The sequence below is a fragment of the Macrobrachium rosenbergii genome, chromosome 14, assembly GCF_040412425.1.
Source record: "Macrobrachium rosenbergii isolate ZJJX-2024 chromosome 14, ASM4041242v1, whole genome shotgun sequence".
NCBI lineage: Eukaryota > Metazoa > Arthropoda > Malacostraca > Decapoda > Palaemonidae > Macrobrachium > Macrobrachium rosenbergii.
Window position 1 is genome coordinate 20,612,892 of NC_089754.1, and position 19,680 is coordinate 20,632,571.

A 19,680-nucleotide genomic window follows, 5' to 3' on the forward strand; every position below is an offset into this window, starting at 1 on the left:
GAAAATCCAAGAATAACATCACATGACTTCATCATCATAATAGCTAGGTAGACTTTGCTGTGTGTTCCCCGTCTCGGTGACAAGAGCACGAAAACCAAAACGAGAGGTTCAAGGACCACTTGTCATCAATTTAGTTTCCTGTGGAGTGCGTTATGTGTATTTCCACCGTATTGTGTCAAACAAGAGAATCACGACCGGAGATAATCGGTATGTTCTCAGCGTCTCCCGGTACGGTGACAGATGTTCTTCAGAGAACCGCAAAAATTTCTTTTCTCTTTTAATACTCACTAATTACCTTCATTTTCTTGGTATTAATGAGGAAAATATTAATGTTCTGAGATAGAGCACAAATGACTGTGATAATAAGCCCGTTAATGGAGTATATATAAAGACTCATATATTTATTTATAAAATGTATGTATGTATGCATGTATGATATATATACATATATACTGTATATAGTATATAGAGACATAATAATGTATGTATATATATATATATATATATATATATATATATATATATATATATATATATATATATATATATAATATATATACATGCATATATATACATACTGAATATACATATACCTTACATATAACATACTCACTGTGACTGAATATATGAGTATTTACACTCAATCTGTAGGTTTATTATAAATATATTTCTTTCAGAACGTAATTTTTCTCTTCAGTAAGGCTAAGAAAACAAAGGTAATTAGAGAGCATTACGAAGAGAAAAGAAACGTTTGCGGTTCTCCGAAGAACATGTCACCACACCTGGGAGCGCTGAGAACGTACCGATTATCTCCGGTCGTGATTCTCTTGTGACACAATACAGTGGAAACACACACAACGCACTTCGCAGGAAACTAAATGATTGACAAGTGGTCCTTGAACCACTCATTTTGTTTTTGCGCTCTCGTCACCGAGACGGGAAACACAAAGCAAGTCTACTTACCTATTATGACGATGAAGTCATGTGATTTTATTCTTGGATTTTCTTCGCCCGGTGATGATCGATAAAGGTTATTTCACCGCACAAAATTATACAGGTTTTTCGCCAACATTCACTCTTTCATTCTTTCCATACCGCCCAACAACCTCAAAAATATTCTGATCTATCTTTTCAAGTGTAATAGAAATTTTACAATTTCCCGAACAACGCTATTTTTCATAATTTTTAACTATCTTTTTCCCCCTTATATACTATGTAGCTAATACTCTCTAGTTTTGACCTTTCCTTTTATACATATTCAGCATCTCAAGTTGTTTCTATAAGAGGGAGTAGCTCTAATAACCTAGTTCCTCGTTGGGCGAGTCGGTAGAGTTGTGGGCTAGAACTCGCTAGGTCCGAGTTCGAGTCTCCTGCCGGCTAATGAAGAATTAAAGGAATTTATTTCTGGTGGTAGAAATTCATTTCTAGCTATAATGTGGTTCGGATTCCACAATAAGCTGTAGGTCCCGTTGCTAAGTAACCAATTGGTTCTTAGCCCAGTAAAATAAGTCTAATCCTTCTGGCTCAGCCCTAGGAGAGCTGTTAATCAGTTCAGTGGTCTGGTAAAACTAAGGTATACTTAATTTTTAGCTCTAAAACCCATTTCATAAATTCAAATTTTTGCTTCTAAATACCTTTTTTAAACGCTTTGCAGAGTCCTGTTATCTATTTTGTTTCACATATTCTGAAATGATCTCTCCCCTAATCCAAACCTCCTCCGTCATATTTAATCCAACATACCTTACATATATATTACTTTACCATCACTACCACCAGTCATTCCTTCATTATCCTGAATTTAATTTATCCTCATAACCACAACCACACTCTTATTAATACTCAGTGACAGTTTTCTCTTCTCACATACACCTTCAAACTCTTTCACCAGTATATGCACAATTTCTTTGCTGTAAACAATGAAACATTAACTATTCCACATTCATTCAAAACCTTATTCTCATCACATTAGCTTTATCCTACATCTTTCCTTTCTCTGAGTTCCCTCATCACTCCAACAACAACAATACCAAGCTGTGGAGACATAGCTTTTTTTTTTTTTTTACCATACCAGTCTCTTTTCCGTCTACATTCCCTAACGAAAGTTAATTTTCGTCATCAAACCTGTAACAGCTCTGGACCTTTCCTTCATTCACATGATCCAAACACCCCATTTAATGATTACCACGCCTCACAGAAATGCTACTGTTTGCCTTTTTGGAGTCTTAAAAAAGTACAAGAGGGACTGCCATTGGCATCAATGGAAGAGTCTTAACGATGAATTTCGTCGCACCAAGAAGGCTACAAATATCTATAGAGCGTTCATCCCTCGGGCACGGTGAATCGGTGTTAAAAAAGCAATTTTCCCTCAAAAGCAATTGAATCCTACGTATATCTATGCAAGAATCCTATTGCAATTGCTGCAAAATAATTTAGTATATACCATCAGCTCATGAAAGTAGTTTCAACTTTCCCGTTAGCATGTCACACTAAACTTTCTGACAGCCAAACCTAAATAGCTAAGAATGGAACCTCGAGTGAGAATCATTACTCTTTCAGAAGTCTTCGTTGGAATTACCAGTGACCAGAGTTGTTCACCTATAACTCTGAGGATTCAATTAATTACCGAGTTTCTTTCAGTTACCCTCTTCGCGTTTTTAATGAGATCCTTTAACCGGCCGAGATTATGTACTGACGAACTTATAATTTTTTATTATTATTATTATTTGGTCATGTCTCCTCATTAGTTATTTACACATGTATTACTTTATTCCATGTTTTATCTAACTGTTAGACCAGCATGACATGGAATTTTCAGTCTGGAACTAGAGCCATAGAAACAGCATCAAAATCCTCATAAGAAAAGCAAGTTTTGAAAAAGCTTCATTATTGTTACTTAACAAAGACACAGTAAATATGTAAAACAATAACAAAACAAAGAAAAGCGGAGAAGATTATATGAACTTTCCTGCATATTCGATGGAGCTAATAACAATTCATGCAGGCAAAATCTTCATGTTACAAATCAGCATTTTAATATGAGAATATTTACATCAAAACTGGTCCATATATTAATTTATCACACTGAAATTTTTCCTTATTCTACGTTCTCAACAGTTTGCGTGAATTTTCCTCACTATCCGAAAAATATTTGGCCACAAACGCAAGCTGATTTCCCAAGAAGTAAAGGACGATCTATTCTCTCTGTAACCTATAACACAAAAGACCTGGGAAGTGACTAGCAACAGTTTTTTTCCTATTTTTAAGAAACGACGCCCATTTATTAGCATTTTTTAACCTATCCTTTTTCCTATCCATGAGTCACTATATATGGGGGATAATAATCGAAAATCAATACTGTAAATGTTTACAGAAACTTTCACAACGTAAAGATGTGTGTGGGTATCAACAAAATTATATAAAACAGCAGCAAATTCTATAGTAGGTACAGACGTGAGTATATACATACATATATATACACATACATAATATATATATACATTATATATATATATACATACACACACACACACACACACACATATATATATATATATATATATATATATATATATATATATATATATATATATATATATACTTTCTCTGCATCTTTTCCAACTTCTATGTGGAGTCGATGTTTCTGACAACTTTCCTCCACCTGGCTGGTCAAACACATCGTCCTCTGACAACATATATATATATATATATATATATATATATATATATATATATATATATATATATATATATATATAATATATATAAAGCGTGGAATGAAAACAGAAAGAGCATTACATTTTGGAGCATTATAGAGCATTACATTTTGGATAATATTTCTGTCCCCTTTCAAACAGTAATGATTTAGGAGATGCACAGGAGCAGCATTTATACAGGTAGAAATTTCTAAAATACAGCCAGTCAGGTGATATGGGGTCCGTTTAGGTTCCAGCTAACTTTGAAATAGAAACTTATTTGGTTTTCATGACCCTTCGTATAGAATCTTGTCGTTAGGCTTCTTAATTCAAGCACTTTCAAATGGCATTCGAAACATATGAGTATCCATAAACAATTGTAATACAGTAAATCCCAATTTATAAGGTGGTTGCTACTACGCACACAAATGAAATAGTAGTATTTGGATAGAACTATCCTACCAACTGTTGGTGATGAGTTTTTTCTGCAACAAAATCATTCCGTGAAACATGTAAGATTTATTGCATCTCTTACAACGTAATTTGTAAACGCCAGTACCTCTCGGTGATTTGTTTTCGTAAACATTAGTAACTGCTGACCCGACAGCATTTGGAAGCTAGAAGCAAACATGTTGCCCTTCCCTAGTTCCATTAATCTCCTTGAAAGCATCTACGTATAGGGATACTATTTAACAGCTGTATGTTTCCATTGGCCGCTTACTGGGGGTGCGCAAGAAAATTTGATTCGCTTTATAAAAACCCTTTTCGATGACGTTGCACAAGGCATTTAGTTTCGTATAAAACGTGTTGAAATCTCGTAGGATAGGATTATAAAATATCAATATGTCACCCACTTACCTAAACCAAACCATGTCTTCAGGCTTAAATCTCTTCATTATTGCGCTGATATTTACTGGAATTATGAAGACTAAATGAGGATTCTCTATCTTACAAAGTTACCTGGATCTAGAATAGAACATAAAACTAGTAGAATCATGAATTTCCAAACCTCTCAATTAATATTATTTTTTTTATTTGATACCATGCAAGGGGTGCCATAAATCTTAAATTGGGTTCACGGGAAAAAGCCTGTCCCGGAAAAAATCGAACCCCAGCAGCTGATAAGACACGGACCTCAAAAAACTTGCCGATTTCAATCATACAGGAAGTGACAACAGCAATAAAAATTCTGATGCACCACGTATTGTTAATTAAGAAGGGTACAAAATTCATAAATCCCATAAGTCAAGGAAATTAGATGAGACTGACCATGCCCTTTTGGATCCTATTTTAAAGAAGGCGAACAGTCGACAGTGTCGGTGCTTAGCAGGCACCTAAAGGACCTCGTATCCTCTAACTGGCGGTGGTTTCGAAATTTCTGCTCGTATAAATAGCGCCAGGAAAAGACGCCAAGCATAAAATGAACTATGGAAAAACCTGCGAAATTTATATCAGTATTTACCAAACTGACTTTAGTAGTAGAGGGGTATCTTTCTACCAAAGTAGTAACGAACAATAAGGAATTTTGTGTCTGTTAACATATATAATGCAATTTTGCATTCATATTCGTGATTAGGGGCTTAATATGCTGCATGACCCATTACAAAGAAAGGAAAGAAATTAACTCTCCCGGGGAATGAAAATATAAACTTAAAAATAAATTTACTAATGGCATTCTCCCTAAACCCTCTACAGAATTATCAAGAATTTTCCAAATACGTAATGTCAGAAAACCTATACATTTATCAAACTGAGTAAAAAAACATACAAGATGTTTCTGAAGTTGATACGTTATACCATATAATGACAGTTACAAAAAACACACTTTGTACCCGAAAATGACATATATAATCCTAAGTTAAGTATACCTTAGTTTAACCAGACCACTGATCTGATTAACAGCTCTCCTAGGGCTGGCCCGAAGGATTAGATTTATTTTACGTGGCTAAGAACCAATTGGTTACCTAGCAACGGGACCTACAGCGTATTGTGGAATTCGAACCACATTACAACGAGAAATGAATTTCTATCACCAGAAATAAATTCCTCTAATTCGAGAATCGAACGCGGGCCAGCAGGGTGCTAGCTGAGAACGATACCCACCCTTCCAATGAGGAACTCTATATAATCCTAAGACAACCTCGTTTCCGAACGGAGAGAAAGCGGCATTTGTAATACCAACATGCAAAATAAAGATAATCAATCTCTAGACTCGTACAGATCAATATTGTGCTTGTCAATCTTGTCATTTCTATCGAAAAATATTGAAACAGTGGTGCATTGCCTTTGTGTCGTACATCTTGAAAGGAGCCATATCTTACCAGATAAGCAATCAGGTTGACAAAAAAGCATTCCACGATAAAAGCTTTGTACTTTGTGATAAACTGTCTCTTCAAATACATAGAAAGCGTTATTGGCAACGTCAATACCATTCGACCTTTGTGCAGCATTCGTTGCAATAGTAGTTGCAGTTACTTTTAATACATAGCTTGAAATGGAAATGAGTTTAGGTGATGCATTAAAAAGGTATAGGAGTTACCCGACTTGCAACACTTTTAAAGCTTAAATTGAAAGTTGTAAATCTGCATAAAAACTTATCATTTGGGGTAGGACCATAAGGTAAAGTTCTAGGATATACATTATTAGGTATAAAAATCTTCAAACTATCATTGATTATGATAAAAAAACATTAATTAAAGCTTGCTTTGCCAGTTAATGAGATTAACCTTTGTCGTGTCCTAAATGACTGCTCCCTTACTTTGAATAAGGATAAATATCAAAGATTTCAACGTGATAAAGCAATTCCAACTAGTTACATGTCTAAATTAAAGAGCATAATAAAGATGAGATGAGTTCGATGAAAAAAAGGAAAAACTACTGACAATATATCAACGAATATAAAAAAATAAATAATAGCCGTAGTAAAGGGAGCGAGACATTACGAAGTGAGGACTGCAAGGACAGTCTCCAAAAAAAAATTTGGAAAATAAGGTATTTATATATATTTGTATCTATCTACGTATACCTGTCCGTTGATTCCCCCTCTCTCTCTCTCTCTCTCTCTCTCTCTCTCTCTCTCTCTCTCTCTCTCTCTCACGCGATGAGAGCACCCTCTCCACTAAACCATGAAGGGCTTCAAGAAGTACAATTCCCTCCGCAATACTACTTCACCATCAATTGACTTTCGAGATATCTTTAGCGACGCACCACCTCTATTACGTTTGATCTGACAAAGCCAAAAGATACTGATCCCTCGAATCTCGTCCTTAACAAAGCCTACACTTTTCAATGTCTTTCTGAATCTGAATTCTGAATATTAGCTGAATCCTTATTTAACTTATTCTTTAGATCTCAGGTTCAAAAGTTTCAAGAACGAACATAAAATAAGTGGAACATTTTGGGTTAACGGGGAGAGAGAGAGAGAGAGAGAGAGAGAGAGAGAGAGAGAGAGGTCAGTACTGAGGGTCCCCTATATGAATGCTGGTAATCCGGAATGTACTGAAGCAGTAAATATAAGTGCCACTCTTCAAGTGAAATTTAATCCCACTTTCAAGGATGCGGAACTTGAAGTTAACAAGAGATATAACATTAACTCGGTTCGCGTGTTCGAGATCTCCATGAAGCTTAGGAAATCATGAAGGCTGATGCTGTGGTCTTACTTCATTACCATCTATTTTAAGAGAAGGCCAAGGGGAGGCAATTCAATATGCTCCTCCTTACCTCCCCCATGACTGTTAAAAAAAAATTTAAAAATAGGGACTGGTAAAATTTTATAAGTTGCCAATAAGACTCCAGCCAGCCATTTTTGCACGGAAACCCATTTTGAGTTTTTCATGAAAAAATGACTAGGAAATAATAGGGCACTAAAAGAACCTTAAAATACCAATATAACTTCACCTACGGGTGTTGACTGGTTACAATTTTGCCGTATTAACTATGGAGGGGGTATTCTTACCTTATAAGTCGTAAATTTTCTGATTTTTATTTATCATTTGCGCATAGTGTTTATGGGGTTCAAAATAATGAGAATGAAGAGCTCTTTTCAAAATGTAAGTCACAATTTCATAGTGTGTATTGGCAACTTATAAAATAATACCATAAGATCAAGGTAAGAGAATGTGATATGACCCAACGTTAGTGACAAACAGCCTTTAGAAAAGGGGAAGATTCAAGGAATCTGGGAAATCTAGGAACTTATGAAGGAGAAAGGAGTCCGGGGTAAATGACCTAGTTAGATTTATGATTTTCAGGCTGTCAAGCCAAGCACTGGGCCACTTTCGCCCACTCAACGATTAAGACAGTGAAAGGAGTGATTTGGAGTGGTTGGAAAACAAGATGAAGATCCGGAAAATATGATGAATGAAAGGTTTCACTCAACTTCAAAATTATAGTGTAACCTTTTCCTACTACTACTACTACTACTACTACTACTACTAATAATAATAATAATAATAATAATAATAATAATAATAATAATAATAATAATAATAATAATAATAATAATAATAAAATGAAAAAGTATTTTTTGGCTGTATTTCTATGGATGTAGCATAAATCATGAAGTATAAACATGAGCAAGTTGACATATCTTAGTTGCACGATTATTATTATTAGTAAATAGACTTCAGGTAATACTAGCCCTCAGCACACAATATTAAAAGAAGACCTTTGAATTCCTACGGGCTTTACGTTTATAGATGCCTTAGCAATGCATTGATATTTGAAAACAAACCACACATAAAATGATAAAGAGGAAAATCAAAATAATGAAGAACGTAGTTGAGGAATTCACTGCAGATTTCATAACAAAACATCTAAAACAATTAATCAGATACTGAACTAGTATATCTAGTAAGCGAGACACACCAACGGTTGACTTGAAAACTATCCCAAGGGAGAAAACGATTGGTTCGTTTCCTATGAAATCTATCGTGGCCATTTCCTCTACTGACATGTATTGAAACAAAACCCCACGTGATTAATCGACTGGGGTGGATCGCAGCCAGGAAGGAAACGAGTATGGGATTAGCAACCTCAATCTTAACCTCAACATCACCCCTCCCCACCCCAACTTCAACCCCTCCCCATCCCTCAAAAAGACTTGCTAAGAACAGAGAAGTTAACTCCCTTCGGAGTCGTATCTCTAATGGGCGAAGGCGTACGGGTGATAGATGTATGTTATGTGTATGCATGTATGTATGTATATATATATACATACATATATGTGTATATATATAATATACATACACACACACAAACACACATACATATATACTAATATATATATATATATATATATATATATATATATATATATATATATATATATATATATATATATATATATATATATATATATATATATATACAGTATATATAAATTTATATATATACTGTATATATATTAGGAGAAAGAACGACGTAGTAACAGGTGCAGAAACAGCGGTAAGCAGGTGATATAAAAAGATCACAGAAAATAACGTGAGACAGAAACCTGTCAAGATGATTCTTGAGTTGTAACACGAGTAGATTGTGAGACCTCTCACAAGCCCAAAGCTGGGATCAGAACCAAGAGGGTTTCGCCTACCCAATGTGAGAGATAAGATTTTGCCTCGATTTTAGAATGATAAAACAGCACCCGACAGTGAACTGGATAAGAAAATTCAGGGTTCGTTATTAAAATTAACGTTTTACTTTAGTTTTTTATATAAAGTTGATAAAGGTATAAAACATTATCATAAATCTTACTTTGCTTATCAGAAGATGACTACGTGACAAGACCCTCCTTCATCGGTTAAGAACTTGATACGATAACTATTCTTGCTCGTTATCTTTTCATAAATATAAAGGTCGAATGAAATTTTTATGAAAAAAGGGGCCATCCAGCACTTGCTAGAAAGATACTGCCACTCACCCATTCTACAGACTGATTCGTGGCCCGTAGCCGCTTGCACCAAAAGGAATTACGACGCGGCCTCTCTTCGTTCAGCGTCAGAGAACTGTAAATCAATTAATTAGCCAATAAGCTTTTAAACTTTCCTGCTTACAAACAAACATTCCCCCAAAAAATACATCAGTACCAAAAGCCAATATCTATGGAAAATTTCAGTAAACATTGTCCAAACCTTTCTGACTACATCCTACAACGGAGACCCAGGCAGGAAAACTAACAAGCAAATAAACAGGGCGAACATGATCATTACCTGCCCGCATGGGTAATTAGAACTAATTATAAGGTTTAGTCTGTTGTTCAAGAGTTTTGCCGCTATCCCTATACATAGGAAAATTATGGCAAAGTTAAATAACTTACTTTGATACGTCTTAAAAAAAAAAAGCGAATGGTATAGATCCTCATCTGGTTTTTATACAATTAGTTTTATTACTTTTTTGTTACATAACAGCAAGGTCTGTTTTGTAAACGAAAATCAAATACAAAAATAATGAAGCTATGAGACCTAATTGCAATAACGATAAGCCGAATCTTGGCACGTTTTTAATTCGTTCAGTCACTATTAAATGAGTGCTTTCGAAGGTCGATTATTCCTGTGGTATGCGTCATGTCTCACATATTATTTCTCAGATATTAGACACAACTAATATTATCAACTCTTTTGACTTCCAAAACATGTTCTCATGTTTTCTGAATCTTAGGAAGAAGGAAGTCGCTGAGATATCGTATTCATCATTCTTTTTAATACCTTTCTTTCCTTTTCTCTTATAACGATCAGAATGGCTTGGTGATTTTGCCTGCATCGGTATCTGGATATATAAATAAATAAATAAATAAATAAATATATGTATATATATACATATATATATATATAGTATATATATATATATATATATATATATATATATATATATATATATATATATATATATATATATATATATATATTATTTGACATACTCAACGCTCGTTTTACAAAGGGCAGAGTTTACATAAAAATTCAAGACGTGGAATGACGATTTTCTAAACAAGAATCTGACATACCAGCAACATATTTCTTCGCTTTTAGCTTTGTTACAGTGGCCGTACAATATGAAAATCAACGAATGCCCGTTTGGAATAAAGAAAAAAAATCTCCACCAAAAAAATCGAAATTTTCTCCAATAAAAAGATGAGAATAAGATCACAAGTTGAATCTTCAGTATATCTAGTCGTAAATTTATTTCCTTTACCAGCGAAACAGGAAACGGTGGTGAAGGAAATACATTTACGATTTGATATGCTGAGTTTCTACCAGTCATCTTATTCCTATTAAAAAATCACTTTGTAAGGTCGACAATGCAATTCATTTTATATAATAAAAAAACATATATGCATATAGATAGATAGATAGATAGATAGATAGATAGATAGATAGATAGATAGATAGATAGATAGATATATGACAAATCTTTTAAGTAATTTTTTTCCTAGGTATGAAAACTGTAGCCTTTCATATATGGAGTATCCTTCTAGCGCATAATACAGTGAGGAATTTTAAATGATTCCTCATAATAGTGCACATTCTAATTCCTTGCAGAATAACATTCATTCCTCTATAAAAAAAAAATGGGATAATCAATTTTCTTAATGTGGACATTTACGTTCTTCACGTGACTGCAGTCGATTCCTCATTATAGGATGACCACTAAACGATCTCTCATGTCTGGGGAAGACCCAGATAGATTGGATTGGACTCTTGGAATTTAGGCTAATAAGCCCAGCACTGGGGCAACTTCTGACATTCAGTGCAAAAGAAAATGAAAGGAGAGAGCTGGAGTGGTTGGACAGCAAGATATAGAGACCCAGAAAAGTAAGTGAGATGAAGCACAGGGGTCTAAAGGTGGAACTGGAAAAAAAAACCATAGTTGTACAAAAGAATAGAGAGGCTGGACAGCAAGAATGAAGAAACGAAGTGGGAATGGGGGTAAAGCAAAAGACTAAAAAGTGGGCGCGGTAAAGGGGTTAGGAGACGCTGCAAACACCCTTTAGTAATGCCAATAGTGCAACCCATGAGATGCACTGATGGCCCTATCCCCCTGTGGGGAGGTTCCAAATGATTCCCTGCAAGATTTGCAAGATATTTACAATATACACTATTCCTCATGAAGTGCTGTTTCATTACTGACATTAGTAACCCAAATCATTTATCACATCAGGAAACCTATCTAATTCCTTTACATATGAGCAAGCCCAGAGATTCCTTGCAGCCAGATGTAAACCTGACTGATAAAACATAATATTACGACAACTAATTCAATAACAGCAACTCATTAAGAGTTCGAGTGGATCCTCACACCGTAAGAGCAGTCTGACTTCCTCATAATAGCGCTGGAGTTATAAAGTGAGTATTGACCGATTCCTCACACTAAATGTCAATTAAGCGAGTTGTTATATGATGGGCAGTGAATGAATCTTCAATTTGATTAATCCTCAGTTTGCAAGATGAGAGTACGCTGGCGTACGAAAAATAAGCCTCGAACTAAACGACTCCTAAGATGACTGACTGTAAGAGGATGGTAGGTAAATACGGCAGTATAGGTCCAGGGAGGAATAAAAGGTGCGGCAACTGACTCCTCGAAGGGATTCTTTTTACTGAAGAAGAAGCCTTTTCACTCACGAGAAAGTAGTTCGATAATATTCACGCCATTTTCGGTCCAAATAATTCGCGTATACGATGAATTCTAACAAAGGAAAAATTACTTTCAACAATCATATCCCATTGGCAAGAACCGTATACTATACTGAGCCTCGGTAACTAATAATGCTAACAATAGAAGCAATAACATTCAGTACAAAAAGTGTCTAACCAAGGACTTCTTACGACATTTATCATGAAGACCAAAATCATGTTAATAAATCTTCATAAATAACTTGAACAAAGTCTTTCTTATAGCCATCAAAATTGTGCAAACAACAAGCACCCTAGGCAATAAAAGTTTTGGCGTAATGATAAAAATTGAGCAAAAATGTTATCGTCTTAAACCATCCCACGATAAAGACTCTGATAAGACAGATTTCTACAAATTTCTATAACGTCAAGCATAAAGCCCTTCGCTACTGACGTTCGTAATATTCTGGACACCTAACAAACATTCTCATAGAAATGTGACCTTATCAAGAGTGTTCCCAATATCTCTGCCTACACTACACCTGACTTCAAGAGTACTGTACACATTGTCGTATCTGGAAACAATTAATAATTGGCTTAAATGGGCTTTATATTATCCAGGCATCCCATACGTTCTATTTTCGAAGATCTCTCTCTCTCTCTCTCTCTCTCTCTCTCTCTCTCTCTCTCTCTCTCTCTCTCTCTCTCACCGTATCTTTAAATGGAAACTTCTTATCATTAAATTGAATACTCAAGGTTTTCAGTCAACAAAAGATTAACTCTGGTCCTACTACCAGGTCTTAGGGCAAGTTTTGCCTGTTTTTTTTACTTTATGATTGCTTTAAACTATTTCCTTTTTTCTCCCCTAATTTACTCATGACTAACAAGTTTCTATATGTAATTTTGTATCTTTTCAATTTTGTTCTACCAGCCTCAGCCTTTCCCTCTTTATACTAATTTTTCCGAAAAAAAGTTCTTAAAGACACTGCATAAAAAAAAAAAAACTTGCTCGTAGGCTATATTAAATATCGTATATTAAGGTAGCTTAAGCTATAGCGACAACAGAAATGTTGCCAATTCTCTGCCCGGTATGACCTCTGAGAGACTGACAGACAGACGACCAGATATCATCACTTGTTTCTTCGTTGTTAAGCCCCACTTGTCATGTATCCTTTTCTTACAGAGTAGGTGAACTATCCAAGTCCATTCACGCATTTGGTTGTTAAATATTTATGAGTCTGGATATCAAATCCCGAACAATAGACAATAAGATCATGATCTCGAAATACACTTGTGACTTATTGAGAAAACTGTTAGAAACAGAATTATTAAAAATAAAAATTCATTGATTACATCGGCATTGTTGAAAGTAAGAACATCAACAACGTCGATGATGATGATGATGATGATGATGATACGAAATGATGCAATAAAATAAACAAGGTTTAAAAATACTGCATGGCATTAGAAAATCTCCGCAGACAGACACACTAATTCTAACGGTACACCATCTGTAGGTCTAATACATTTCTCGTAACCACCTAGCGGACATGAATAAATGAAAATCATCTAACAACATTAGCTGTATTCTTGAGGGAATCTTATCACCAACAATTATGGCATATCTGTTTCACATTTTATTCATATATTCTCTATGCTCTTTTTCCCATACCTTTCTTTTGGATGTCAGTTTGTCAAATCAAGAGAACTTTGGCCTTGTTCCAAAGGAAATATTTTGAAATTGCTAAAGTAATTGCTTAAATTGCACAATTATCAATAATATTCTTTGCATGCCTAAGAAATTAAGGTACAGATGCGAAAAATCCAGGAAATCGTCCCAGAAATTAGCTAATTTCAATACGCTATCAAATGAATGGCACTAAGGCCTCCTATGGTTAAAAGGGCGTTGGGCTGGCACCCTCACCCCTCAGGAAATGCTGAGAAACCGGAGGACTGTACCTTTCTGGTGCCTCCCCATTTCAGGGAGAAAGTACAATATTGTGAAAAAAAATTACATATGTGTGTACGTATAAAGTGTGGTTAGCTAAATCAGTGTGTTTATATACTGGTACTTATATATATATATATATATATATATATATATATATATATATATATATATATATATATATATATATATATATATATATATATATATATATTACACACACACACACACACACACACACATATATATATATATATATATATATATATATATATATATATATATATATATATATATATATCTTTTGATATGGTCACTTTTACTGAATTTTTCAGAATTTTAAGATACTCTGTGTCAGAATTATAACCTACAATCTTGTACCTTTAACCCTAATAACACCAGGGAAAACTAGTTTAAGAAGTCAGATTAAGCAAGGAATCTACCAAACCGGCCAATGTATTACAGAGTAGCAAAAGTCTTTTCTTTTTAAGGTGTATGAGGCTTTAAACACAGTAAGAGATATACCCTACCTTACCCTGGATTTCTTAGCCACCCCAAATACAACAAGTCTTCGTTGTTTCAAGACCTGAATACCCAGCCTTCTTAATAAATGCCATAACATCCACATTTCTTCCATTAGACAAATCAAGTATAAAATACTTTTACTCTTTTGCACCACAACGACGCTCACTTGAAAGATAAGCACGTCTCTTTAAAGAGGGAATATATTTGAATAGGTCCTGAAACTTTAAATTACAACTAAACATGTAAAGAATAAGTCTGAGCGCATCGTCGGCTGCCTAAACTGTCCTACATCTGTCGATTGATTACTTCAAAACCTGTAGGCTGTTCATGGCGAATTGAAGTAATGTAGTTACTTAGTTTTTAACAAGTCTACTAAATTGCGCTTTTCACAGTGTCTGAGAACCTAACATTTTACAACCGGTCGCTTCTTCACTACCAACAGTGTGCATTACCAAAAATATCCCATATAACATTTTCTGAATAATAAATATATATACACACACACACACACACACACATATATATATATATATATATATATATATATATATATATATATGAGTGACTCATAGAAAGGCAAAGCAAGGGCGTTACCAGTCACCCACACAGTTCATGAAAGTAACTGGAACCTAGGTACCTGTTACACACTTGATTGTTTGTTGATTACTTCAATCATATTCACCTTAAAAGGATATATATATATATATATATATATATATATATATATATATATATATATATATATATATATATATAAGAGTCCTCATTTATCTCTCATTTGAATGCAAATGCTCGCAGTGATAAGCAAAACCAAAAAGTTAGGAAATATATAAGTTAAGTGTTAATGCTACTTGTGTATTAAACAGAAGGACCAAGAACCGATAAAACATTATACTATGAATGGTTTCATCTAAGGTCAAGTAAAATGTATTTCAGTTCAACAGATATATGTATTAAGGACTTGAAATAGACTTTTATCCCCATCGACAATGGTGGATTAAATGTTAACCTCTATCTTATTAGCATGTGTGGGTTCAAATCCCTCCACTGACGGAAAACGGTCAACATTTGTTTCTCATCTAGATTAAAAGGCTTGTGGTAATAAGTTAATCCAAACGTGGAGAAAATCGATAAGTTAAGGGATCGTCAGGCTCTTAGTAACATAAATAGGCCTAGCAGGTGAAAGCGATCTGTACATTCTATATACTGCACAAACATATTTCAGCCTAAAAAACAACAACCGTTATACAGTATACTATGATGGTGTATGGCCTTATCCCAAGTCAAATAAAATTTATCTTAAACTCGACACATATATTCATACTGTACATGTGAGCTGAAATAAACTGGACTATATGTGGGTTCAATTCCCACCGCAGCAGGAAAAGACTACGTCATTTATTTCGAATCTTGATTCAAAGGCTTGTAGTGATAAGTAAAAAAAAATATATATATATATACATATACAGTACATATATACATATACTATATATATATATATATATATATATATATATATATATATATATATATATATATATATATATATGAAGAGGGCATCGTGGCTAGTAAAAACACATAATTATTCATCTGATGATAAAAGTGGCGTCGTTACTCTTTAGCACTGTTATATGCACATGCTTTGAGCCCCTTAACGTTTTCCCTAAAGGAACCTAACGCTTGGTCGCTTTGTCCATAACACATCGGTGGTTCTAGCAAAACGAAATATTTTCCATGTCCAAGAGTTAATCGCATGAAGGGTTCATCTTTTAATCCACTTTCATCAAAATCAGTTTGTGAAACATCCTACTGACAAACATACACTGGCAGAAACAGGCGAACGCGTAACCTAGTACCAACTTATTTTGCAGGGGTAACAATTTGCTAAATCTCACACACACACACACACACACACACACACATATATATATATATATATATATATATATATATATATATATATATATATATATATATATATATATATAGGCCTATATGAGCATGGAGGCGGAGGGAAGAAGAGGAAGACCAAAGTTCACATGGAAGGATAAAATAGCATATGACATGGGGGGAGAAAGGTTTAAGAAGTCAGGATGCATTAGACAGGAAGGTGGAGAAGGCTGATAAGAAACAGTAACCCCATATAGAAATGGACAAAACTGAAAACAAAGAAAAAAATATATATATATACATATATATATATATATATATATATATATATATATATATATATATATATATATATATACAACCACAAACATCGTTTAATATCTAATTCACCATACCTTGGAGTAACTTGCAACCAAAGGAATTACTACTGATACGTGCATCAGTTTCGACCAGGACTCGAACCTAGGCTTTTTGGTTTAGATATAATGATAAACCACCCACTTTGACCACTCGGCTGTCAAAAGAGATATAATAATATGGAATCTGCTGTACATATTCCTGTCGAATACGGGTTCTGTACTATCATCTCCACAATGATAGCTGATTTGTAAGTTGTAACATTTGTTTAATTTTGAATTTTTGTCATTTATTCACGCAACTTTTTATATTAAATATTATACAATAATAATAATAATAATAATAATAATAATAATAATAATAATAATAATAATTCCCTTTGAGTGTACGTTATTCCCAAGGTATAGTGAATTCGATATTAAAAAAATATTTGTTCCTTAATATTTGTGAACATAAAAACAATCACGCGTTGATGTGATAAAAATTCATAATTAGCCAAGTGTTGCACACTTATCAATTAGCTATCATGGTGGGGATACGTTGATATCGATCCTAAATACAGAATCTGAATTCGACTGGAATTTGGACAGCAGATTTGATTGTAAGAACAAATATCTCTCTTGACAGCCGAGTAGTCGAAGTCGGCTGCTTATCGTAATGTCTAAACCAAAGACCCAGGGTCGAATCCTGCCTTCGGCAGATGCACACCTTAGGTGAAAGTTATTCCGAAGGTTTGGTGAATTTGATATTAAAAGATTTTTGTGGTAAGTCACGCCTCCATCAAGTGACTATATATATACCGTATATATATATATATATATATATATATATATATAGATAGATAGATAGATAGATAGATAGATAGATATAGATAGATACACATATATATACACACACATATATATATATATATATATATATATATATATATATATATATATATGTGTGTGTGTGTGTGTGTGTGTGTCTGTGTATCTATATCTATCTATATATATATATATATATATATATATATATATATAGCCTATACATATATAAATATATATATACATAGATGTGTATATAGCCTATGCATACACACACACACATATATATATATATATATATATATATATATATATATATATATATATATATATATATATATATATATATATATATATTGTACTTATACAATATATATATTGTATATATATGTATGTATATATATAGGTCTATATTCGAAGAGAAAAGTTTAATACAGCCATCTCCATGGCCGAGCGAAGGCTGCTCGAAGTGAATGACTTCCTGGAGTGTAAAGCTCCGTCCTGCAAGATATCTTCTGCTCAGGAAGTAGCAATTACGGTTGTTGTTGTTGTTGTTGCTTACACTGATCATCCGCGTTAGTGCCTTTGCTTCCTCTGCACTGATCTAGTCGCAGCTTAACGTCGACTGGGGTGATGTAACTAAGCATTTATTTAATATTTTGGGTTTTGATGCTAATTAACAATGTTCATCATGATTCGTTGTTCATTCTAAAACGTCTGTACTTTAAAGTTCCCTGTGCCATTTTTTTTTTAAATATGGTCGTAAAAGTTTTCGGCAGCGTTGGTCCATTTTTCATAGGCCTAAACTGCACATGCGAGGCAAATACAATTTTCTCATCTTTACAGTTTTACCATCTAAAATTCGATCCAAAACCAAATTTCTTATGAGAATGTCCCATTCACACTACATGTGCTCATGATAAATTCACGAACACAAAAAAAAACCAAAACGGCACATCATCTTTTAGGAAAAACCACTTAGCATTCTGTGACTTAAGATCAAATATTGTCCTTTCCAAATATGGAAAAAAAAAATTATCATTGTAAAAATCGGAGTCATTGACCTTCCCTGGCGTGACGATCATGTAGCGTATGACACTGGTCATTTAAAACATCACAGTGTGTTTGCCATACATTCAGACTCTACATACAAAAAACCTCAAACCTTAATTGACTTGTTCCTCGAGTGTTGATACAAAAAAAAAAAAAAAACTCGTTATTGTTGAGCATCTTTGCCAAATGTTTTCTCGTGACATGCAGAGAACACTGCTCTGAGGGTAAGCTATGACAATTATATCTTTCAAATTCAAACGTTTCGTCCTAAACTAGCGCTCATTCCGAGCGAACATTTCGGTGTAAGATGATGATGCTTAAAATGATCTAAATCGCCGACATACACAACTTACAGGAGTCAGACAATCTGCCGTGTCGAAATGATGTGCAGTCTGATTAAGGAGAGGGAACAGACATCACACCGATGTAGAGCCAATGTCCTTCATAATTATTCAACGACAAATCTCTGTTGCAATTCACTGAGACGCACTGACGTACACCAGCACTCGAGCCTAGGGTGATACTGGCTAATGCTGTGGACGAGTCGACGACCAACTCGAGGCTGCAACCACAGAGGGCTCCGGTCGATGGCGAAAAGGCAGAGTTGCCATGTCGGAGTTTTCAACTTCTGAATGCAAAATTTCTTATCGTATCCGCCGTTGTTGCTTCCTCTGTGCTTTCCAACGTCGTTCTTAATTTAATTGCTCTTTCTATAGTCATCGTTTTCAAACGAAATGATCATGGAGTTTTGATTTACATCAAGAATGAGACGAAACATGGGTTTTATTATCTCATGACTGGAAAAGTAA

General features: G+C 34.2%; 1 protein-coding gene across 2 annotated transcripts in view; it reads right to left on the reverse strand.

Annotated features, from left to right (window-relative positions):
- bwa (alkaline ceramidase) overlaps nucleotides 1-19,450 on the reverse strand; it is a 131,309-nt gene extending 111,859 nt beyond the window's left edge. The window contains exon 1 of one of the 2 annotated variants that reach the window (XR_010855248.1): nucleotides 19,225-19,450. The gene's annotated coding sequence lies outside the window, so the exon portion shown is untranslated. The remainder of the gene's footprint in view (nucleotides 1-19,224) is intronic. The other variant, XM_067115999.1, reaches the window with a different exon arrangement.
- Nucleotides 19,451-19,680: the final 230 nt, after the last annotated feature.